The following is a 22,843-nucleotide window of genomic DNA, read 5'->3' as shown; positions in this document are numbered from 1 at the left end:
CTTTAGATTAGTCACTATCACCATGGCCCTCAGTATTCTCACTTATAAAAGTAGTTCTTTTATGGACCCAGTGGGATAACATGTGCCCAACATGTGTGTCCATGTGTGTCTGTGCATCTATATGTGTCAATCTGGATATGTATCCAGGTGTGTCTATCTCGGTATAATTCTGGGTATGTGCACAAAGAGTTAATTAACCTGGCTGGACACGGTGGCTCATGCCTGTAATTCCAGCACTTTGGGAGGCCGAGGTGGATGGATCACTTGAGGTCATGGGTTTGATATCAGCCTGGCCAACATGGCAAAACCCTGTCTCTACTAAAAATTCAAAAATTAGCTGGGTATAGTAGCACACACCTGTAATCCCAGCTACTAGGGAGGCTGAGGCAGAAGAATTGCTTGATTCCAGGAGGTGGAGGTTGCAGTGAGCTGAGATGGTGCCACTGCACTCCAGCCTGGGTGACAGAGTGAGACTCTGTCTAAAAAAAAAAACTCACAATTTTCTTGACATCCCTAGCATGCACACTTATATATTTAATAAATATTGATTCACTGAAGAAATGGTATTAACTAGAAGATAATTGATCATTTTAATGTCAATTCATTTAGCATAGTATTCTACATGTGTTGTACCTTCCATCTCTCCTATTCCAGCTGAGCCTAAAGGTAGAAACATGAATGATGAATAGAGTCAGGACACTTCCACAATTCTTCAATTTTTTCAGGATCCATTTTCTATTTATGTGTTTGTTCCTCCCCTCACCCCAGCATCTAGTACACGGGCAGATCACTATGAATCTCTGTGGCCTTGCTACTCAGGATCAGCAACATCTGGGGACTTGTTGAAAATGAAGAATCTTGGACCCTACCTTAGCTTTACTGAATCAGAATCTGTGTTTTAACTAGATCTAAGTGATTCAAGTGAACAGTCACATCTGACAAGCTCTGCTGCAAGAATACTAGAGGAAACAATACCTGTCAGGCATATTCTGGGAACTCACAATTTAATCAGGAGACAAAAATGTACACAGATAGCTGGTATGGATCTCAGTCCACAAGCCTTGGTATGCACAAAATTTGATTTTATTTTTTCTAGAACTCAGTTTAATTTGTTTCCAGTTTTATTCTGCTGGTATGATGGAAACTTTACTTCGAATAATCTAAAGCTTCCCTCTCTCTCTTCTGGTACAATAGCAAGGTGTTGGGATCAAGGGACAATGAGCTCATCTATTCCTCTATTCATTGTGATATCCTCTGGGACTTGCATGGGCTGCCTGGTCCTTGATTGCCCATGGATTGTGATCATCTTATTCTTTTCCTTTTGGGCCTCTTTAAGTCTAATAACTGAGGGAGTGTAACCTTGATGCCAGGCTGGAACATGGGGATTTCAGTGAGGCTTCCCATGGCCCTGTCACCTGGACACAGCTCACAAGGGCCTGTCCAACAATTAGAACAGGAGAGGAGAGTGTTTTCACGTGTATGTCCTTGTGTGTTTGTCCTGGGTGTCCATGGGTATCCGTGTCTGTGGCTATTTGCATATGTGTGTCCATGTGTGTCTGTAGGTGTATCTGTGTTTGTGTCCGTGTGTTTGTGTGCCTATATATGTGTCCGTGTGTATGTGTGTCCATGTCTATCTGTATGTGTGCTCATGTATATATGTCCATGTGTGTATCTATGTCTTTCCGTATATGTCTGTGTGTGCCATTTGTATAAATATGTTTGAATGTGCATGTGTGTCTGTGTCTGTGTGTCTCTGTGTCTAGCTGTATATTTGTGTTTATATATATCTCTGTGCTTGTGTATATGTATCCATGTGTGTTGCTATGACCATATATGTCTCTATCTGTCTATGTGTGTCTGTCTGTGTGACCATGTGTGTCTGGGTCTGTGTGACCATGTGTGTCTGTGTGTCTGTGTGGGAGGCATTCTTCCTGAGACGCACTCAGGACTTTGCCCGCATAACTCTCTCCCTTATTCTTACCTCAGCTCAGGAAACCTTTTTCTACCCTCAGGGAACTCCTTCCCCCATTGATTTGTTCCATCTTCCCAGAAGCAGCCCTCTGCGGTGACGTCCACGTCAGAGGCACCAGCATAATCTCCCAGGGGCGGAAGTTCCTGGAGCCACACATGCCCAGGAGATTCTGCCACACCAAGTTCCTCGGGGGCAAGGGATTCTGAGCCTACTCTTCGCTTGTGTGGGGGAAAATTACCATGAGATAAAACCAAATAAGATAATGTTGCAAAAATATTATTCTGCTACATGAATGGAAGAACAACTAGAGATCAGTTACAAAGTGAGACATAACCTGGGACCTGACTGTAAAAAGTAGCAGTCGTGAATGAGCAAGCCACCCGCTAAGGAAGTGCAGCCCGGTGAGGCTCCATCTTTAAGCAGTGAGGGCTGAGTGTCCCTCTGTGCGCATGTGGGCGTGGCTAGACCTTCAAGGCGGAATTCAAGATACCAGGGCTTCTGTGTGGGGCCGGGGGCGTGCTGATGCCCGCTCCTTGTGTGCGGTCTTCAAGTTATCAACTTCAAGCTGCTGTCGAAAGTGAGGCTGTGTTGCCCCAGCTGGGGCGAATCATTCAAGGGCTGCCTCGCTGAGCCACTTTTGTATATTTTATGCTCCCTCAGCTGACTACATGAAGGTTGTTTGGATATTCTATTTCCTGTTCCTTTTGCAAGTATTTTCCAATGGAAAACATACAAAAGGGTGAAAGGCATTAAGTATGGAATTAAATAAGATGCTGTTTAGCGTATACACAGTTTCTGCTATTCACTGGGCAACTCTGAACTTGACTTTTCTGTTCTTTTTTTTCTTTGTAGACAGGGTCTTGCTCTGTTGCCCAGGCTGGAGTGCAATGGTGTGATCATATGAGCTCGAATTTTCAGTACAGAAAAGGATTTCTTTATCTCTTTGTCTGTCTCTCTCTGTTTGTCTGCCTCTGCCACTTCACCTTGTATGACTGTTGAATACTTTCCCAACCTAGTACTTGTGCTAATGGAATACTGTCCTGGAAGTATCATAAGTACTTCTTATGACAGTAGAATACAGTAATAGACCCCAGCATTGGGCCTCACTAAGACTGTATTCCAACAGTGGCATACAAATAACCATTCCCTCTTCCCTTCTTCATTCTTTGGGGACACTACATTCAAAGTGTCTTTTTCCTATAATTATAACTAATTAACTTAAATAGGAAAAGTTTTTCTCACCTGCCTGCATTTCTAGATGAAACAATAAATAGGTACAGATTGTGGAGGTTGTGGTGATGAGTCTTGTAAGAAATTGTAAACTGATATCAGTGTCGTGAGACACATGAAAGTCGCTGTCACCTGGGAGTAACTTTACATGTTTTAAAGCACTTTTGTATATGTATCTGTGAATACATTCAAGCCTCACAGCAATGCACTGAAATCGAAAAAGCAGGTTTTTCTTGTTTTATGATGAGAAGATTGTGGGTCAGTGACTTGCCCATGGTCATACAAGTGGTAAAAGGTAGACTTGGAACTTTAGTCTAAGTCTTCTGATTCCAAGACCTCTGATAAACAATGTGTATTAGACTAACATAGGCTTGTTTCCTTTTTTATTAAATTTAAGTAGAGTTGGGATCTCGCTATGTTGGCCGGGTTGATCTTGAATTCCTGACCTCAAGCAATCCTCCTGCCTTGGCCTCCCAAAGTGCTGGAATTACAGGCATGAGTCACTGTGCCTGGCATGGTAACATAGGTTTATTTCTTTAGACAAATTTTAATTGGATAAACATATGTAAGTGGGTTTGCACAATATACTACTTTTGACAAGTTTAATGTCCTTAAATCCTAATAGATTGGCTCATAAGGTAGCTGGTGCGCACACCCATTGTTTTTGTCTTCTTAGCACGCAGTCCTCTCAACTCCTGATAACGAAACATTGATTTTCCTTTGGGGTCAAATTTTCCTTGTTATTTGCAGATTTGGTAGGACAGTGTCCTGACCCCTCACTGGCCCAGGGCTGGGCAGAATTGCTCAATTAGACTCTCTCTCTTGAGAATTTGAATCCTCAGCTGAGTGGCTTGATGGAAAATTGTCCCCATTCTATGACAGAATCCCCCTGAGACTGCCTACTAGTTTCTGCTACTCAGACCTTTTGAGTTTTCCGGTTCTAATCCTTTCTGAGGTCTGTATGGTCAGATTTTTTTTTTTAAATTCTATGAATTTCCCCATACTCTTTTGATGAATTTCTTTGTGATTAGCTTAGCCAGATTTATTTTAGTTTCTTATACTAAAAGATGCCTAACTTATATAGGAATTATGAAAGTAAAGTAGCAACAAGAAGTGTGTGTGTGTGTGTGTGTGCGCGCGTGCATGTGTGTATGTGAGATTTACCTCTTGTCAGATATATTTCCTCCCTTCTCACTTTCATGGAATGAGTAAACTTCCCTGCACCTTTAATGTGACTTGACCATATGGCATTCTTTGGCTTCATAGTGGATAGAAAGTATTTCACCACTCCTTGATTTTGGGCTTAGAATGTGATTTGCTTTGGCTAATGGGATGTTAGCAGTTGTGACTCAACAAAGGCTGAAAATGCTCTTGTACGGTAAATCCTGGGTTCTTGTACATCTGCTGTTTCCATGAAAGGAACATGACCAGGTTAGTCCGCAGGTTCCAGGAGGGGAATGAGATACATAGTACTGAGCCACCCAGCAGAGCTGCCCCAGCCTGGATAGGCAGATCCTGCCCCAGCCAATCTACAGATAACATGAGCTAAATAAATGTTTATTGTTGCTGTGTTAGGCCATATTTACATTGATATAGAGAAATATTTGAGACTGGGTAATTTTTAAGAAAAGACGTTTAATTGGCTCATGGTTCTGCAGGCTGTACAGGAAGCATAGTGCTGGCATCTGCTTCTAGGGAGACCTCAGGAAGCTTACAGTCATGGTGGAAAGCAAAGCAGGAGCTTGCACATCACATGGCCAGAGCAGGAGCAAGAGAAAGAGAGACCTAGGGGGTAGCTGCCGCGTTTTACAACAACCAGATCTTGAGAGAACTCACTCACTATTGCGAGGACAGCACCAAGCCACGGGGGATTTGCCCCCATGACTGAAACACCTCCCGCTAGGTTCCACCTCCAACATTGGGGATTATAATTCAACATGAGATTTGAAGAGGACATCCAAACTGTATCCGTTGCAAACCACTGAGGTTTTTTAAAGCTGTTCGTTATGCAAGATTTCTGTACCAATTGCAAATGAATATAGAAATTTGGATTAACAAGTGGTATGCTGGCTATAAGTAAAACCTAAATTATGTGGGACTGGGTGGTGGTATAGGTTGGTAAAATACTGAAGAAACCATCATAGCAGCCTGCAAAAGGGATGACCCACGTTCTGTAACTGTGGTAAACTGGAAGGTAGCTATGTAACCAATGAACTTGTGGACTTGGGCAAGATGGTTTCTATGAGAATGTTGAAGTATTGGCTGGCTTCTTTTAGCCAGCTAATATATAATATTAGCTGTATGATATCATGAGCTCAGAAAATGACCAGCTGGTTTGCAAATAGAATTTCAAGGGACTGTAGAAAACCCAGAACTTGCTAGTTCAGAAAAACATGAGTTTCTCAGACCATCTCTCCATTCAGTAGGAGATTCTTAAATGAAGATACAGCCTGACCACAGAGGTCAAGTTCCAGTACCCCAGCAAGACACGGCCTCTCACTGTAAACTTTGCTCCAAGGCTTAAAGACCAAAGCAAAAGTTGGGCTGTTAACAACTTTTAAAAACCTGTGGAAGGAATAAAATGGCAACTAGAATACCCTTTCAGTCAGACGAAAGGTATCTTAGAAAGCTTATGGATGTCTGTGGTCCCACAGCAGCCTCAGACTCCACTGCCAAGAATGAAGTCCAGAGATAGAGGCATGTCTTAAAAATAATGGTGGGTGTGGCTTCTGGAATATGAAATAGACAGGAGTAGTTAACAGTATGCAAGTATAGCAGACATTTATTCATCTAAAGATAGTTTTAAAATTTTTAAACAAGGAAATTAAAAAAAAACTCAAAGTGACTAAGCAACTAAAACCTAGATATTCACCACATGAAAATCTGCCCTGAGAAAATGCGCAATAAAAAAATAGGAATTCTAATATGATGATATGTAAATCAGAATGAAATGTCAGATATTTCGCTTCCAGGCCAGGAATGAGTTGAGATGATTGCAGCTGTTAGTGGACTATAAGCCCAGAAGTCTTGCCATGATAAAAGGCAAGTATCAATGATACAGGGAGATATTCACAATGCATGTGATAAATATCAGGAAACAAAATCAGAGTAAGAAGCCCAGAATTAGAGACCGATGAAATAACAGGAGTTCTAGTGAGAGCTTTGAAACTGAAGAGAAAATGTTGAAACCCAAGGAAGATGGAATATTTAAGTTGGCTAAAATGAGTCTATTGTGCCTTGATTTTAGTTTAGTTCTTAACTTTGTATTCCCTAACCACCAAAATTTACAGAGTTAAAAATGGGATTAATATTCTAATATCATAAGCAAAATAATGGTAAGAATGACAAAAGTTGATTTGGCTATCTTTATCTTTCGCCAGTAAAAATTAGAACTAGTTTTCCAAAATCTTTACATGATATAGTTGAGTGAACTTGGCCCATTTTTAGTAGAGATAAAGAATTTTTTTAACCTCTATTTTCTCAAACTGTCTTTTCTTTAGTGGGATCTTTTCCTTGTTCATAGATAAGTCTCTAGAAATGTACTGTACAGTATGGTAGCCACTAGTCACATGTGGCCGTTAAAATTTTAAAAAATTAAAAATTCAGTTTCTCATATACACACTAGCCACATTTTAGGCCCTCAGTAGTCACACGTGGCTAGTGACTGTCATATTGGACAGTGCAGATATGCAATGTTTCTACATAACAGAAAGTTCTAGTGAATAACACTCTTTGAGAACCTCATACTGTGCTTCTGATATCAGAAGTGCCTCATAAATATTTTTCAACTAAAATTATTACAACTGGTTGCATTTTTCAACATCTCAGAGAAATATGCAGATGATCCTATGCCAAGAGACTGTCACTACCAAGGGAATGAATGCAGAAAGAGAAGAAGAGAGGGCTGAGAACTGGTCCAGGGACACCCTGACATTAACCAGTTAGAGAGGAGGAAGCAGCCAGGAGGACTGTGAAGGAGCAAGTGCAGCAGAAGGAAAGATGGAGAGGAGAAGAGTGTGTGCTGAAAGCCCAGAGAGGCCAGGTGTCAGGGAAAATGTTCTGCTGATAGGTCAAATAAGGGGAGGACTGGGGATTTACCATTTCTGGTTTCATTTTTTAATAGTTTTACTGTCACAAAAAGCAATATATTTATACTTCTCTTCATTTCATCAAATATATCAGCATTGATTTCTGCTCTTAAAGGTAAGGATTTGTCCTATGTATATTGACCTTTTTTGATTTAACCTCTTCTTTATAGGTTCTGTTAGTTTTAGTTCATGATAACTCATGTTACTTTATGCACTTTGCTTATGCTTATATCTCTATTTCTTGATTTTCTTTCTTTCTTTTTTCTTTTCTCTTTTTTTTTTGGAGATGGAGTCTAGCTCTGTCACCCAGGCTGGAGTACAGTGGTGCAATCTCGGCTCACTGCAACCTCCGCCTCCCAGGTTCATGCGATTCTCCTGCCTCAGCCTCCTGAGTAGCTGGGATTATAGGCGTGTGCCACCACGCCCAGCTAATTTTTGTATTTTTAGTAGAGATGGGATTTCACCATGTTGGTCAGGCTGGTCTCGAACTCCTGACCTCGTGATCTGCCCACCTTGGCCTCCCAAAGTGCTGGGATTACAGGTGTGAGCCACCGCACCTGGCCGATTTTATTTCTTAATTCCTCAATTTGAGGTGGGATTTCTTTGACTCCTAACTACATAGGTGGAGGAAATTAGCCTCCTATACATCAGGTAACCTCTCTTCTGACTGCTGACTTCTGTCAGTTCTGTCTTTCCATTTTATGTTAGTCACCATTTTAACATTTACATCATGTTCTGTAAATGTAATTAAGTCTCTTGTATTCTTCTGTGTCTATAGGTTGACTGTAAAAATGGAAAACCAATAAATATAAATCATGATGTTATAATAAGTTTTTGCTGAACTAAGACTTATGATTGTCAATTTGTCTATTTGATGAAAGTGGCACTTTACTTTGGGGAATCATAAAAAAATAGTACTTACCTTACACATTTAAATGCGTGTTTATTTGCCCATATTTGAATGTAAGGCTGGGGGGGATCTTTTCTTTGAGCAGATCTGATAATCACCGTGAGAGATTTGGAACATTGGAGTCTCAGTATCTCTCTGAAGCAGGCTGTGGTTAGAACAATATATTTTGAGTGACTATAATGCCAGATTCCATGAATAAATAACATTGTCCTATAATTGACATATGAAATGACATGAAAGGAAAGTTTGTCTGAAAAATTCCTTTGGTGTATAATTATAATATTACATTCCTAGAGTAAGCACTGTGTTAATAACATTGATTAAATAAATATGCATAATTGAACACAGCTATTGCTTTTATGCTACCAAAAAAACCCATTTCTTGCCATTAAGCACTGGCAAGTAATAATGAAAATGACAAATAAAACTAAAGCAATAAAAATGCATATCATCTGCAAAATAACTGTACCATTTACACATATATGGCAAATTCCTCTGCACATAAAATTTCTTTATTGGCCTTCTGCAGCATTCTTCCTGTGATAGTTTTAGTTCCCCCACAACCTAAATTCTCATCTTAAAGGTGAAGAAATTGCTTTTAATAATTGGTGGATGAGTTTTTGCTCCTTGCCACTCAAACAGGTTTGGAGGTAGATTCCAAGTTTAGCAACTGATGTTCTGAGCAGCTTTCAAGTATTCTCATCTCAATGTGGTTTATTTTTCATCTCTGGGCTCAGTGTAATATTATTTTATGAGAACTTTTTTTAAGTGCTACTATTAGGACAGAAAATGAATTCATGAATCCTTCTGGAGTCTTGTTATTTATAAGTGATAATTTGGTGCAACCATGAGAGCCCTAAGTATATTTTTATGTACAAAAAACACCTGGTTTCCCAATACCCAGAAGTATACTTTGTTAACATTGTCTCCTATTTGCCTCTGGTCTTTGTTTTTTTTTAAATATAAAACAAATAAAATGGCCTCAGTTCTTTTTAATAAAATTTTACACATATAAACTAAGAACAAAGAACTGTTTTGACAGTGTAGAGTTCTAAGAAAAAGAGGCCCAGATAAAAGAAGCAGTAAGTGCCACAACATCTACTGCCAAAGGAACAACAGTGCTCGAGTGATGTTTTCCAGGCAGCCCCACGGCATAAATCTTTAATCCCACAGCCTTTCATGTGACATTTATATATAAAAACTGTTTATAGAGCAATGTAACCTTTTCCTGTGTTCATTCGGGTTTATCAGGGCCGCCAATGCTTCAGTTCTTACGCTCTGACTGCTCATAATACGTCAGCAAATATGATCAGTGCATTTTGCCTTTGCTCTCACCAGAACCAAATAAGGGGCTGATGTACCAGTTACAAAACAAGGTCAATGGCAAGAAGACGAACCTCACACAGCTGGACTCGCAGAATCCAGTGCCTGTGCACCAGTCACTGAACTGTTTTGCAGCAGGCTAGAGTGGGAATTTCTCTTCACAGCATCCATAAATTTGGACTTAATTCATCTTTGCAGAAAGTTAAGGGGGGATAAATTCAATTTTGTTTAAGCAACATAAAACTGGTCGAGAAATAAATTAGTTGCTCTATTAGAAAATAACCTGCACAAGTTAGGGAATAGGATATTTTTTAGTCATAGATCTGGAAAAAGGCCATTGAGAATGATTTGCTCATTTATTGCGTCAATTAGAAAATCAATTTTACAGGACTATCCAGCCAACTCTGCGAGGCTGTTGATTACAAGTGACCGAAACCCAACTCAAAATAGATTTTGTGAAAAAGAGGAGTAGATTGACAGGGGTAACTAGGGAGCCAAAGACATACACTGGACCTTGGGCATCCGTGGCTTCAGGCCTCTTGGAGATGCTTTCCTCTGCCCGGCTTACCTCTCATCCTCTCCCTAGGAAGTAGCACAATGGCCCCCAAGAGTTCCAGATGCATGTGACTTTCAGTGTTTGTAATCACAGAGAAAGAGAAACCACTTCTCATTGCAAGAGTGCTGGGAACATTATGATTTGGCTCAGTTTGGGGAAGGGACCCTTTCCTGACCTAAACACCATGCCCAGGGTGTGGGCTCAGTTCCCTGAGTGACCTAGCCTGGGCCATGGCTGCTTCTTCAGCAGGAAGGTGATATCAATTCACCTGTACCGTGTGGTCTAAGGAGAGGTCCCTCCCAAAATGGTGGAGGGGTGACTCCTCAAAGGATGGGATGCTGGACAGACCAGAAAAATACGTGCACATTACAGCTAGTCATTGACAGAGCTACAAATGGAACTCAGGATGTATTAGTCTGTTTTTACACTGCTCTAAAGAAATACCTAATACTCAAGACTGGGTAATTTATAAAGGAAACAGGCTTAACTGACTCACAGTTCCACAAGGCTGGGGAGGCCTCAGGAAATTTACAATCTGGCACAGAAGGTGAAGGGGAAGCAAGGACCTTCTTAACATGGTGGCCGGAGAGAGAAGAAAGTGAAACGCCCAGGGGAAACTGCCATTTATAAAACCGTCAGCTCTCGTGAAAACTCCCTCACTATCATGAGAACAGCGAGGGGGAAACCACCCCCATGATCCAATCACCTCCCTCCCTCCACACGTGGGGATTACAATTCGAGATGACATTTGGGTGCCGACGCAGAGCCAAACCATGTCACAGGAATACTGACTCCATGTTTATCTGTAATGGTTGATTTGTAATTTCCACTCTCTGCCTAATCAGTGTGTCCAGTCTATGGAAGCAAAAACACCAGAGTTGGTGGGTATGTGTGTATGTGTGTAACTGTCAGTGTACACAGACACATCCGTGCTTGGGTTTGGAAGGCTAAGGATTAATAAAGAAGTAGGCTAATTCCTGGAAGGAGCTGTTTCTTTCTGGGGTGGGGGCAGGGGGAAGGGATAGCATTAGGAGATATACCCAATGCTAAATGACGAGTTAATGGGTGCAGCACACCAGCATGGCACATGTATACATATGTAACTAACCTGCACATTGTGCACATGTACCCTAAAACTTAAAGTATAATAATAATTAAAAAAAATAAAAAAAGAAAAAAAAGAAAAAAGAAAAAAAAGAAAGTTCGGCCTGGCGCGGTGGCTCACGCCTGTAATCCTAGCACCTTGGGAGGCCGAGGTGGGCGGATCACGAGGTCAGGAAATCGAGACCATCCTGGCTAACACGGTGAAACCCCATCTCTACTAAAAATACAAAAAATTAGCCGGGCGTGGTGGCGGGTGCCTGTAGTCCCAGCTACTCGGGAGGCTGAGGCAGGAGAACAACGTGAACCTGGGAGGCGGAGCTTGCAGTGAGCTGAGTACCCGCCATTGCACTCCGGCCTGGGCAAAAGAGCAAGACTCCGTCTCAAAAAAAAAAAAAAAAAAGAAAGTTCATAAATGCATCGTAGACCAAAAAATATTAACAGTTGGTTCTCCATGAAGGTATGCTGCTGTCTCAAGTGTTTACCTTTGAATTACAGTACTATAAAATGCAGCAGTAATCTGGGCTTTAAGGCAATGGCTGATGGGCAAACTAAAAAATGCACACATGTGATAAGGAACCCAGTGTCTAGAACCATCTTTACTATCACCTGAGTTTCCCCTCCAAAACTCATGTTGGAATTTAATTGGCATTGTGATGGTTTAAAGAGGTGGGACCAGGTGAGACCTATAAAAGGTGATTGGATGAATGAATTAATGGATTAATGGGTGATTGAAAGAGTGGATTGGTTATCTCTGAGAGTGGCTCTGTTATAAAAGCCAACATGGTGGCTTGCTCCTGTCGCCCTGTGATGTCTTCTGTCATGTTATGACAGTAAGAAGGACCTCCCTAGATGTGGCCCCTCAAAGTTATACTTTTCACCCTCCAGAACTGTAAGACATACATTTCTTTTTATTATAAATTACTCAGTCTATAGTATTCTATTATAACAACAGAAAATGGACTAAGACAATATAAAACAAAACAAAACAAAAAAGCAAACACTGTTTTGTGTTTTCCTGAGAAAAAAAGATGCCTCATGAAGTTCACATGTCTTTTACTAATGGTCCCAGCTGGAAGAAAGAAATTTAGCTGGTGAAACTTAACAAGCGAATTTTTTTTAGCATTATGGAAACTTGCAAACCTCAAAGCAGTTCTGCTACTATGTGGTCCATTTTTATTTAGTCAGGTCGCTACTTAACTGTCCTCATATTTCAATCGAGTAAAACTGTAAGAACAAAGACAGCAGTGAGGAGATTCCTATTCTAACATAATAAAGTTAATAAATGAACACATTTCATTTGAGCATGACACTATCACATAGCAATCCGTGTAAGGGAATAAAAAAAAGATGTTGTATCTTGGTTATCATGTATCAATAGATGTTCTAGTACCTGTGTCTTTGCCTAGAACAATAGTCCAAAGATTTTAGTGTGCAAACTTTAAAGGAGTTGTTAAAACTCAGATGCCTGGGCCATACCTCCAGAGTGTCTAATTCAATAGGTCTGTGGTGGGCCCAATAATTTGTATTTCTGGTAAGTTCCCAAGAGATGTCGATGTTGCTCATCTGGGACTACACTTGGAGAACCACTCCTCTAGAGGAATCCCAATGCTAAGCTCAGATGAGTAATTATAATCCATAGTTCAGTTGAGAGCTGGGTTGAGGCTGCCCTGGGGACATAGTAGCCAGAGTTTCTAGCAGTGGTGATGTTCCTAATTATGGCACAGGCAGAATTCCAAGAGGGAAGCATATGGATGAACATGGGACTCCGGCTCATCTGCAGAGTAAAATGGCAGGGTTTATATCCTTGGGAAGACACATCAAGCAATATTTAGGAAGGTTGTTAGGAATTTTGTCAAGTACTCTGGGTTTTAAGAGCAAGGTTTCAGGACTGGCTGGGAATTTCGGTGCCGATTAGGATAGAAGTCTCGTTAAACGGCCTTGTGTATGTATTGGGCTCACAGGAAAGGCTGGAGCTGGAGGCTATGTGGATTCCTAAGAAGATGACTTTGACTAGGCTTAAGGCAACCAAAGATGGCCCCAAGGATGGAGTGGGTGGGATGGGATGGTGGTAGTGGTGCTGACCGAATACTGAGCCAAGTGAACTCAGGATACAGACCCAACTATATCTGAAAGTTGCTTGTTCAAAGCCTGCCATGATGAGGATTAGAGCAGGCAGAGTCTATCTGGAACACTAGTTGTGCTTCTAGAGCCTTTTTTTGACCTTGATATATATTAAGAAATACAAATTACATTGCATCGATAGCACAATAGTGTGACTGTGGTCAATAATAACTTAATTGTACATTTTAAAATAATGTAAAGAGTGTAATAGGATTGTTTGTAATTCAAGGGATAAATGCTTGATGGGATGGGTACCCCATTCCCCATGATGTGCTTATTTCACATTGTATGATGGTATCAAAACATCTCACGTACCCCATAAATATATACATCTACTATGTACCCACAAAAACCATTTAAGAAAACCAAATTATACCATGGTACACACACACACGCACACACAGACAAACACACACGAGTTTCCCCAAATGATACTTCCTTTACCATGTGCAATGCTGTTTATTCTATTTTAATCTATGTATTCTATCACATTCTATTACTTCATGAAAATAACAAACACCTTTTGCTATTCAGGAATTTATTTGATGACCACACTAATGGGTAGAGACCTGTAGCTGGAAAACATTCACCTAGAACTTGCAGTTGATGCCTTGACCTACAAGGCACTCTCATCCTGCGTGCATCAGCTAGCACATAAACACTGGCTGTAGAACATAAAGTCACTTCCAGCTAAAAGGCTTCACTTAACCTGCACTTCCTGGCCAGCATCCTCCATCACAGAACTCCTTGGCTTCTTGAACTTCATGCCTAGCATAATTTTTGGTTTTGACCTTTTTTGACGACCCTAACAGCTTCAGGGAAGAGTCTTTCTCCTCCAGGTTTGGCTTTGCAAATCCCTTTACCTAGGCCAATCCTCCCTCCTCCACCACTGAAAGCTGATTAGTGCTAGACAAAATCAAGTTATGTATTTGTATTAGTCTGAAAGCTGATTAGTGCTAGACAAAATCAAGTTATGTATTTGTATTAGTCCGTTCTCATGCTGCTAATAAAGAGATATCCAAGACTGAGTAATTTATAAATAAAAAGAGGTTTAATGGACTCACAGTTCCACATGGCTGGGGAGGTCTCACAATGATGGCAGAAGGTGAAGGAGGAGCAAAGATATGTCTTACATGGCAGCAGGCAAGAGGACATGTGCAGGGGAATTGCCCTTCGTAAAACCATCAGATCTCTTGAGATTTATTCACTATCAGGAGAACAGCATGGGATAAACCTACCCCCATGATTCTATTACCTCCCACCAGGTCTCTCCCACAACACATGGGGATTATGGGAGCTACAATAAAAGATGAGATTTGGGTGGGGACACAGCCAAACCATATCAGTGTTCTAGTTCTGTTTCCCTTCATGTGATACCAACACAGTTCTTTTTGCTAAAAAGCTGTATTTCATTTCTCCTTTGTTTAATTTGTCTTCTTCTCAGTAAAATATCTGTGCAATGATTAAAAAATTGCTTATTTGTGTTAGAATAATAGCTAATTAAATAACTGCCAATAAAGTCCAGTTGATAAGCAAGCAAAATTATGTTAGTGTAAGCAATGAAAGCATGGTACGATCCAATAATAAATTATTTCTATTATCTGTAGCACCTGTAATGCAGAAAAGATGTATCTTAAACAATCAACCAACCAACCACACAAACAAAATTCCCATCAATCCAAGTTTTTGAAGCAAGCCTTGGTGAAAGTGACCCATATAAAAACATAACCAGATGAGATGACATATTAATAAGCCACATTTTCAAAAGACAAGGTCGTGTGTTTCTACAGCACTCATAAAACAAAGAGATATGCTGGGAGAAGGGTAGGATGTCTGTTTCTAAGCCACCAAATTGATCTCTGACCAGAGATATTTTCTAATATTTTAGTGCTCTAAAGATTATTATCAGAGTAGCTAAGAAATGTCTTAGAATATGCCCATCTCCTGCCATGCTTTGATTTTGATTTTCAACCTAAGATGGAACTTTCTTGAGTAGGATCATTTACTTTCTTTTCTTTCTTTTTTTTTTTTTCTTTTTAAGACAGGTTCTTGCTCTGTCTCCCAGGCTGGAGTGCAGTGGTATGATTTTGGCTAAGTGCAACTTCTGCTCAATCTCTCCTGGCTCAAGTGATCCTTCTGCCTCAGCCTATCGTGTAACTGGGACTACAGGCATGCACAACCACGCCTGGATAATTTTGTTTATTTCTTGTAGAGACAAGGTCTCACTTGAAGCAAGGCCTTCACATTCCAAAGGTCAGTAGTTCATGCTGTGAGAATACAGGAAAAAGCAGAAAGGATGGTGACAAGGAAAGACCAAGGGATATCCCTGCCTCCTGACTTCTCCTAAAGCAGCACCGGCCTCTGGTGCACACTCTAGCACCCACCTGCCCCCTCACTGACAGAAGCTCAATCACAAGCATGTTTTATTCACAGAAGTTTCAGCAAACTTCAGAAATCAAAATAGGAGATCATGAGAGAAAAGTGAATTTTACCCTGTGGAATTGAAGACAAATATAAAATTAAACACTTGGTCATTGATATGGTTTGGATATTTGTCCCCTCCTGATATGGTTTGGCTATGTCCCCACCGAAATCTCATCTTGAATTGTAACTCCCATAATTCCCACATATTGTGGGAGAGAACTGGTGGGAGATAATTGAATCGTGGGTGGTGGTTTCCCCCATACTGTTCTCATGGTAGTGAATAAGTCTTACAAGATCTGACAGTTTTATAAGGAGTTTTGCCTTTATCTTGGCTCTCATTCTCTCCTCCCTGCTGCCATGTAAGAAATGGCTTTCATCTTCCACCATGATTGTGAGGCCTCCCCAGCCATGTGGAACTGTGAGTCCATTAAACCTCTTTTTCTTTATAAATTACCCAGTCTCAGGTATGTCTTTATCAGCAGCATGAAAATGGACTAGTATACCTCCAAATCTGGTGTCTAATTGTAATTGCTGGTGTTGGAGGTGGGGTGTGGTGGGAGGTGTTTGGGTCATGGAGGTGGGTCCCTCATGAATGGCTCAGCACCATCCCCTTGGTGATGGAGTGAGTTCTAACTCTTAGGTCATGTGAAAGCTGGTTGTGTAAAAAAGTCTGGCACTTCTTCCCCTCTCTCTCATTCCCTGTCTCACCATGTGACACACTGGTTCCCCTTTGTCTTCTCCTGACTGTAAGCCTCCTGAGGCCTCATCAGAAGCAGATGCTGGCACTGTGCTTGCTGTACAGACTGCAGAACCATGAGCTAAAATAAACCTCACTTCTTTTTTTTTTTTGACAGAGTCTTGCTCTGTCACCTAGTCTAGGGTGCAGTGGCACAATCTCAGCTCACTGCAACCTCTACCTCCTGGGTCCAAGCGATTTTCCTGCCTCAGCCTCCTGAGTAGCTAGAATTATAAAGCTTGCACCCCAATGCTCCACTAATTTTTGTATTTTTAATAAAGATGGGGTTTTGCTAGGTTGACCAGGCTGGTCTTGAACTCCTCACCTCAAGTGATCCGCCTGCCTTGGCATCCCAAAGTGCTGGGATTACTTTCTGTATAAACCTCGTTTCTTTATAAATCACTCAGCTTCAGGTATTCCTGTATAGCAATGCAAAATGGACTAACACAGTCATTTCTAGTAGGATACGCTAAAGAGGGGATGTAGAAAAAACATAGAGCAGTCTTTTTAAAAAGTTGTAAAACATAGCTAAGGAAGGAAACGTAGTTTGTAAGAACTTGCTGACTGGTGGTCTGGCTTAGTCTCTGAGGCCTGGAATTTACCATCCAGTAAAGTTATGTCATGCCTCTCTGGCCTCTCTTCCTATTTGTGAAGTGGGCACAAAAGGCTGTATGTCCCTTAAATGATTCACAGGAATTTTACATGAAATTATTAGTCTACCTCCTGAAAAATAATGTTTGTGCCTAAGAAATCAATACTCTTTAAAAACAAAATATTCTTGTGATTCTCTTATGGAAAAGAGACCCTTTACCACCAGCTAATCAGTATCTTCAGTCAGACAGACACACACACACACACACACACACACACACACACACACACACACACACACACATGCACACACATGGTTGGGGGATCTTTTTTGGCATACCGTTAAAAGCCACAATAAATATCAGCACCTGACTGAAAAAAAAAATGAAAAGAATTTCACTGAAGCCTCAGAATGCTTAAATAAAGACTAAAGTGCTCTGCAGATCGAAATGATTTATTCTCAGACAATTCACCTAGAGACATTTTTCTCCAATTACTAAAGGTCTGGTGAGGGAGAATCTTTAATGACATCTTCAACAGACGATATCTTGGAAGGTCCTTTTAGCTCCTCTTTGGGATCTAACCAGGGTACATACTTAGAAACTAGGAAACATTTGGCTGGCTCCTCATCAGAAAAAGAGAGGTTTAATCCCATCTAGTATTACATGCAGCTTTGCTCAAAATAAAGCAGCTGCTTGGGAACTGATTTCAGCCCTTTCCCATTTAAGCGAATCCATTTTTTGGTGTGTGTCTTCTTCAGCTGAATCTGACTTGTCAGGCTGAGAACATATGTGTCTGTCATTCCAGAAAGAATGCACATTTATTTTCCTCTCATTTAATGTTTGAACATGATCACAGTTACCAGGTGGGTCAGAAAAACAATGACAGCATGGTATAAATCTTCAGAGGGTTTATCAATCTGATTGAATTGAGAAGATAAAGTGGATTTTGCTAGAAATCCAATAAACTCTCTCCACTTCGAAGAATAATAAGGGTTTGTGCCAATTTTCTCCTTTATTACCATCTCTGCCCTTTCTCTTTTTATGCTCTTTTCTGTTTCACTTTCTTCGTATTACAAGACTCATTTTATTCTCTAGTGGTGTTAGGTGAGCCTCAGTCCTAGCTTGATTAGTTGAAGAGATTGGGGGCCAATGTTGGCAGCAGGACTAGTCATGGGCTTAGAGCTGGACGAACCATAATTTGAATACAGGCTCATCCCCCAACTCACTGGGTGTTCCTTTAGCCTCAGTTTCCTCACATAAAAAATGAGGCAGACCTTTTCATAATGCGACAGTTAGACATTATGAACGTGAAGCACTTAAAGTGATTTCTGGCCCAATAAAGCGTGCTTACTCTTATCTTGGACACCCAAGTTTAGGTTTGTTAGCCAGAGGTTCATTTTCTCTGAGGAGGCAGGAATTATCACCAAGAGGAGTGAAATACTCTTTAGTAAAGACCTTTAACAGTACCATCGAATTGAACCTCTATCTCTGTTTGTTCTGTGGCTCTGACTGTAGGAATAGTATGTCCAGGTCTGTGATTTTTCTCTAAGCATTGAAATTAAAATGTTAAATTTGCTATCACATGCTAATCAGAAAATTGCAATCCATAGTTCAACATGCAGTGATTGGCAAAGTCAAACTCCAGGACTTGATTCTGCCCCGACATGGTGCTTCAGATGTCTGTCGTTTAAAAGATAAATGGCTACGTCTACCAGATGGGTTCTATTGGAACTTAGCAGAGCTCCACCCACCACAGTAACTCCAGCAGAGGAAGATTTGCAAAATTAACCTGCTAAAGACACCTGAGGTCAAAATGCCTTCATTTTGGCCACTGAATTGAGCAGTTTGCTAAGGTGAAAGATTTCAGTGAGCCCATTGTTCTTTATGTTTATTTTTAACTGGAGAAGATGGACGCCATCTTCAGAATGATATATACAACAATAAAGGAAGATTTTAAAATTCAGTAACAAAAGGGTTGTTTTTATGATAACACTTATTTAACATTAAAAGAACAAAACGTCTTTTTTTTTTTTTTTTTTTTTTTGAGAGTTGGAGTTTGGCTCTTGTTGCCCAGGCTGGAGTACAATGGCGTGATTTCGGCTCACCGCAACCTCCATCTTCCGGGTTCAACCGATTCTCCTGCCTCAGCCTCCAGAGTAGCTGGGATTAGAGGCATGCACTACCACGCCCGGCTAATTTTTGTATGTTTAGTAGAGACAGGGTTTCTCCATGTTGGTCAGGCTGGTCTTGAACTCCCTACCTCAGGTGATCCGCCTACCTCAGCCTCCCAAAGTGCTGGGATTACATACATGAGCCACCTTGCCTGGCGTAGAACCAAACCTCTTTAAGGAGGGGAAATTCAAGTTGACCCATGTGAAGAAGCCAGTCATGCAGAGACTGGACATGAACATTCTAGGCAGAGTAATTAGAAGGTACAGATACCCTGAGATGGGAATGGATTGGTGATTAAGGAACAAGAAGCAGGCAGTGTAATGCTGGGATATAGTGGATAAGCAGGGAGAGGCATGGTGTGACAGGCATTAGGCACCAGAACACAGGAATAGGTAGGTCCAAGCCAGGCCTTGAAATGGGGCAGCTCACCGCTGACTGCCTTTAGGCAGGTAATGAAGTGACTACTCTGGCAGAGAGTGGATTTAGGGAGTGGCAGCTGTGAGAGCAGGGAGATATGTTAGGAAGCTGATGAGATGGCACAGGTAAGAGATGGGTGTCCTGGGCTAGGAGGTGGCACACAGATGGAGAGAAGTGAATGATTTCAGGATATATTTTGGAAGCAGCCTTTGAATGGAAGAGTGTGCTGATGGTTTGGTTGCTGCGAGCAGAAATGATGGGACCAAGAGAGAAAACAAGGATGACTCCTAGGTTTTCAGTTTGTCCAAATAGTGAATGATTGGTACCATTACAGAAATGGGGAGGTGGAGAGAAACAGGTTTGGGGATCAAAACCACGTGCATTGTTTTGGCCGTGTTAGTTTCACCCTTCACGATGGTCTCAAGAGTTTAATATAAATAAACACAGCATAGTGAAAGGACAATTTACTGCAAGTGGTAATTTCACTCTAATTAAAGATCAAATCACTGACTATCATGTGTAAAGAAAAACCTAAGTTATGGAGAAAACATAGTGTAACTCAAAATGTTTTAATTTTCCTATTTTCCTTTTCTCCACGTCTCTTAGATCCATCTTTTGAAGGCCTCCCTTCCCTGCTGGGCTTCCTTGCAACACACCTAAGAATTGAAATGTGCTCCCTCTTCTGTTTCTCTGCTGGGCTATGTCATCGTCATCTCCACTGGTTCTTGGTGCCTGGCAAGAGGTGGCAGCCACAGGATGTTTTCTAAACGAAGGAGCAAATCAATGAAGACGTGCCGAGGTGCCTACATCTCCACCTCTGGTCTGTCTCATTGCAGGATGTAATCGGGAGGTGAAGGAGATTGAACGGAAGGCATCTACCAGCGTCAGTTTGGTTCTGACTTGAGTTTCTGCCCTGTTCATGGCACAGAGTCCCCACCCCAGACTCTAGTTTTAGTAGATGGCTATCAATTCTCTTGTGCCTAAATTCCTGCCTTGTCAACCTAGCTGCGCTGTTAGGCCCCCCAAGAGAGGAGCCCAGCAGGTTCTTGACAGCAGAATTTGTCTTGCCTGTATTTTGTCCACTTTATGCATCTTTGAGTCCAGACCTGTCATGAGCTGTACTCTTTAATCTCAGACACCTTGGCCATTTTTCAGAGTGACTAAATAGTGCCTGCTGCCAGGTCCCTGTTTTCAAGCTCCATGGCCCATCAGGAAAGACCATGATCCGTCTCTGACCTCCCTTGTGATAGCTGTTTGCAATATTTCTAGCTGCTGCTTGTCACTGTTTGGTCAGGATGTTCCCTCCACTTAACCATTGCTGCCCCTGAATTCTTTCCTAACACCCCAATTCATGGGCCACCTCAGGGAACATAGCTAGTTCAACTTCCTGGCACCTATTAAAAAGTTTCTTGAGATGGAGTCTTGCTGTGTTGCCCAGGCTGATCTCAAAATCCTGGGCTCAAAGGATCCTCCTGTCCCAGCCTCCAGAATAGCTGGGATTACAGGCACGTGCCACCGTGCCTGGCTTGCAGGCACCTTTAGTCATGCAAGCCCACAGCTATCATTCTTCAATCTGGTCAAGTCATTAGATACAACAAATGTAATCAGACAAAACACATGGAGGAGAAAATAAAATAACTTACTGGTATAAAGAAAAACAGCAGGCTGCAGCTACGTAGCTTCAGAAAAATCTGGTTATAAGGTGTGTTGCAGAGCGTATGAGCATGTGTGTGTATGTATGTGTAACCTGATAGATTTATCTGCAAATACTTTTGTTTTTTAGTTGTTCACTTGGCTTTCTAGGAGAAAAACTTAAGCTTTGCCACCACACTGTCATAGGTCAATGAATATCGATTATTGAATATTGATGCTTACTAAGGAGTAAAGCCGTACTAAGTACTAGGGATAACAATACCTGTCCTTTCACAGTTGAACTCCTATTGTGTGCCAGGTGGTACTCTGGCTCAGGACCCATTCTTGAATGTTTTTACCCAAGATTAACACTGGAGGCTCCCTCTTTTCTAGGAAGTGAGTGGGAGGGCCAGGTCAATTCCTTGAAAAGCTCTAGGCAATGAAAAGGTTACTGTGGCCCTTTCCCATCCTAATACAATTCAAACCCAAATAACACTAAACTAAATAGAAGGAAGTCCAACAAAGTACTGAGTTTTTCCTGTAGTGATTATTTCAATAATTTTGTTAAAATAAATATCTATCAAAATATTTCTATTTCTTCCTCTTCCTCTTCCTCTTTTTTTTTTTTTTTTTTGTTGTTGTTGTTGTTGCCTCTCTTTTGCCAAGGGCTCACACACATTTTCCTGGCTGGTAATTTAGCGTATGGTTCATGGAAGCAATAAACAAATAAGCAGATTTAAATAAATAGTTGCAACATAAACAGCCACACCCTATATTAGGAGTATATTCAGAGTGCCAGGGATGTAAACACTGTTCTGGGTGAACACGGCACTTCCTACCCTCCCTCCTCTATTGCCTTCACATTCATATTCAGGGGTAATTGCTTCCAGATTCAGGGGAAAATGGAATGTACATAAATCATAGCTCTCAGGAAAAATAAGGTAACATATGGCTGCTTAGGTTTTTGTGTGAGATGAAGGAATGAACTCAGAAATATCTGCCTCTTTGTTTGAAGTTTTGTGGGTCTTGTTATTGCAACCTTAAGGTGTGAAATGTTTGTACTATGTCTGCAATTAAGAATTAGCATAGCTGCCAACTCAAAAGCTTCTTTTATACGCTGCTTTTTTCTTTCTCACTGAGTTTTAGCTTACACAACTTGTTCAAAGGACAGCATCAAAGGATTGCTTTATCAGTTAGTTCAGGATGATAGACTGGGGTTGAACTCTAGTCAGTAAAAGGAAACTTTTCAGACTTGGAGTGAAAGTTCAATCTGTTATTCTTGGCATATGGCCCAAGAGGGAAACAGAATTCATGGAAGAGACTTGTTTGCTGGGCGGTTATATGATCCAACAGTCGCTATGAAAAGATCACAGAATGGAATGATCAAATGAATGTTCACACACTACCGACAGCACGAAAATATTTCACTTTCCTCGCATAACTTCTTTCTTTAAACGCCGTTCTTAGTACTCCTTCAATATAGCGAAATCTCACTCATTGTGAGTGAAAGAATAAATGTCTCCATGTGGGTTCAATTCTGGTGTTCATTAGGTTATAGTGATCAG

At 41.0% G+C, this 22,843-nt stretch overlaps 1 long non-coding RNA gene across 2 annotated transcripts in view; it reads left to right on the top strand.

The window, feature by feature from the left end:
* The window catches only part of LOC129058148 (uncharacterized), a 32,891-nt gene extending 11,027 nt beyond the window's left edge, over positions 1-21,864 (top strand). Inside the window, exon 3 of one of the 2 annotated variants that reach the window (XR_010136114.1) lies at positions 20,253-21,864. This is a non-coding gene — a long non-coding RNA (uncharacterized LOC129058148). Of the gene's footprint in view, positions 1-2,012; positions 2,084-20,252 lie in introns of those variants that run through there. The other variant, XR_008523039.2, reaches the window with a different exon arrangement.
* The last annotated feature ends 979 nt before the right edge of the window (positions 21,865-22,843 follow it).

Source organism: Pongo abelii, chromosome 11 (genome assembly GCF_028885655.2).
Source record: "Pongo abelii isolate AG06213 chromosome 11, NHGRI_mPonAbe1-v2.0_pri, whole genome shotgun sequence".
Lineage (NCBI taxonomy): Eukaryota > Metazoa > Chordata > Mammalia > Primates > Hominidae > Pongo > Pongo abelii.
The sequence above is the reverse complement of the archived record's forward strand: the minus strand, read 5'-3'. Positions and strand labels throughout refer to the sequence as shown.